Below are 2,782 nucleotides of genomic sequence, written 5' to 3'. Positions count from 1 at the left end.
CTCTCTCTCATCAAATATATTTCTATGAGAATCTTCCATAATCAAAAATTAGTCCTAAAGAATTAAGAGTGAAACATATTGGGGTTTACTATTTGTGATCAGTCTGAAATAGATTTTATTTTCCTTAGAAATAGTCACTTCCCCAGTAAATTAAATTATATTAATAATTTTTTTGCTCATTATCAATACATTTTCTCCCTCAATTTTATACTGGTGAAATTCAAAGTAAAAGACCTACTTTAAAAAATCATTATATTTGAACAAGAATATAGAAATTACTTGCAGATAATATTATATTTGTCTTCATTTTGAAAATCCTTTAAAACTGACTTATAGCATTCATGAAGATTGCATTTGGTTAATATTTGAGGATTTCCCTTTGTACTTGATAGAGTTTAGGACCTGCTAACTCCAAATACAGCACTTTGGCATGTTGAATATTTTAAGTTGAAGGAGTTTGAGAAAATAGTAGAAGCAGAAAGATCACTCTGATCTTCCCCTCACCCTTATCTACTGAAACAGATCATAAAATTCTCATGTGAGAGGTGCACTCCCTATGACCAGAGAAAAGGAGCATCCTTATCTCTGAAGACAAAAATACCCCAAGAAGAATCCTAATTAACAGGCCTTGCTAAATCCTCCCATTTACTAAACTTACCTCACACTCTCTTTGCGGAAAATAAATACTCTAGTAAAAGAAAAATAGAGAAATATTCCATGGTTGTGGATAAAAGTTCTTGATATTATTCAGATGACAATATTATGTCTTTCTATAAATTTTGTGCAAAATCAATTAAGGTCTATTTAGATGTTTGAGAACTCCGTAAAATTACTTAAAAAGTTATTTGAAAAATAGATGTTCACAAATAACTACATCCTTAAAGAGGGAGAATAAACAGGTAGAACTTGTTCTATCAGATTTTTAAAAATTGAAATATAATTAGCATACAGTGTCATTACTTTCAGGTACAGTATGATTCAACAATTGTATGTACTATCCCATGCCTATCATAAGTGTATTCTTAATCCTCTTTATCTATTTCACCCCCAAATATGGAACACTTCATGAATTTGCATGTCATCCTTGTGCAAGGGCCATGCTAATTTCTGTATCATTTCAATTTTAGTGTATCTGCTGCTGAAGATAGCACTATCCTATAAGATTTTAAGACATATGCTCTAAAATGCAGGCCTTGGGTCCTGAGTTATGTCTGCTTTCACATGATAAAAAGACCCAGGTAAGGATCTCACTAACTTTCTTTCAGATCCCCAGGAGGGCATCTGAGGGAAAATGTGAAAAATGAAATAAAGATCTAAGAGACTATGTCTCAACTTGTAAAGTAACTCCATGCTAGGGAAAACGTGGACCAATGAAGACCAGTCATTTACCAGTAAGTTTAGCAACTCTTTCAACCTTGAAAAATAACATGTGGAGAGGCAGACAGAAGTTTTCTTATAAGCCAAAAGGTGGAAATGATGGAGAGGCATCTCTGAGGTGAGCATGGGGGTTGAGCATGGGGATTGAGGGAAATGAGCTGCTTCTACAAAAGTATTCTATCATCCGATCACTGGGCCATTTTCAGAATCTTGAAAAATCAATTTGTGCCTAATTGTTTAGCATAAATAATTCTATCATTGGTGAATTTAAAGCATTTGGTATCTGTTTCTGTCTGTCCATCCATCTATATTGTTTGCAAAAATACATGCACATACACACCAAGAACCCTAAATACCCATTTATATATACACACTTGTAAGATGGCTATTTACATGTATGATGAGCAGGCTCACATTTGCCCTGAGGGAGATTAGTATAGTTCTCTCTGACCAGTATCTTTCTTTCCATTTTTTCCCCCATTAATATTGAGCCTGAAGTCAATAGCATAGATTTGAGAATCAATAGGTACCATTTTGATTCAGTCATTAGTATTTACATAGGTAACCGAGACCTGCTTATAGTCTCAAAATGTATGCTAGAAGAGGACAACCAACTCAAGGCCAATTTCCAGATCAAGGATTTTCTATTGCCCATACTTGTTCAACAGTCTGTCTTAAAGGTGGCAAACCACTTTTTTTTTTTTTTTTTTATCAAGACTATCCTTTCCAGATACATCCACGAAGGCAAAAGAAACAAAAGCAAAAATGAACTATTGGGACTTAATCAAGATAAGAAGCTTTTGCACAGCAAAGGATACAGTCAACAAAACTCAAAGACAACCTACAGAATGGGAGAAGATATTTGCAAATGACATATCAGATAAAGGGCTAGTTTCCAAGATCTATAAAGAACTTCTTAAACTCAACACCAAAGAAACAAACAATCCAATCATGAAATGGGCAAAAGACATGAACAGAAATCTCCCAGAGGAAGACATAGACATGGCCAACATGCACATGAGAAAATGCTCTGCATCACTTGCCATCAGGGAAATACAAATCAAAACCACAATGAGATACCACCTCACACCAGTGAGAATGGGGAAAATTAACAAGGCAGGAAACAACAAATGTTGGAGAGGATGTGGAGAAAAGGGAACCCTCATACACTGTTGGTGGGAATGTGAACTGGTGCAGCCACTCTGGAAAACTGTGTGGAGGTTCCTCAAACAGTTAAAAATAGACCTGCCCTACGACCCAGCAATTGCACTGCTGGGGATTTACCCCAAAGATACAGATGCAGTGAAACGCCGGGACACCTGCACCCCGATGTTTATAGCAGCAATGGCCAAGATAGCCAAACTGTGGAAGGAGCCTCGGTGTCCAACGAAAGATGAATGGGTAA

The 2,782-nt window shown here is 35.9% G+C and overlaps 1 non-coding gene across 1 annotated transcript; it reads right to left on the bottom strand.

The window, feature by feature from the left end:
* Positions 1-1,047: 1,047 nt before the first annotated feature.
* On the bottom strand, positions 1,048-1,151 carry LOC144282781 (U6 spliceosomal RNA). The gene has a single exon (XR_013351223.1). It is a non-coding gene; the product is annotated as a U6 spliceosomal RNA (small nuclear RNA).
* Between the last annotated feature and the right edge of the window lie 1,631 nt (positions 1,152-2,782).

This window comes from Canis aureus, chromosome 13, assembly GCF_053574225.1.
Source record: "Canis aureus isolate CA01 chromosome 13, VMU_Caureus_v.1.0, whole genome shotgun sequence".
Taxonomy (NCBI): Eukaryota; Metazoa; Chordata; class Mammalia; order Carnivora; family Canidae; genus Canis; species Canis aureus.
The sequence above is the reverse complement of the archived record's forward strand: the minus strand, read 5'-3'. Positions and strand labels throughout refer to the sequence as shown.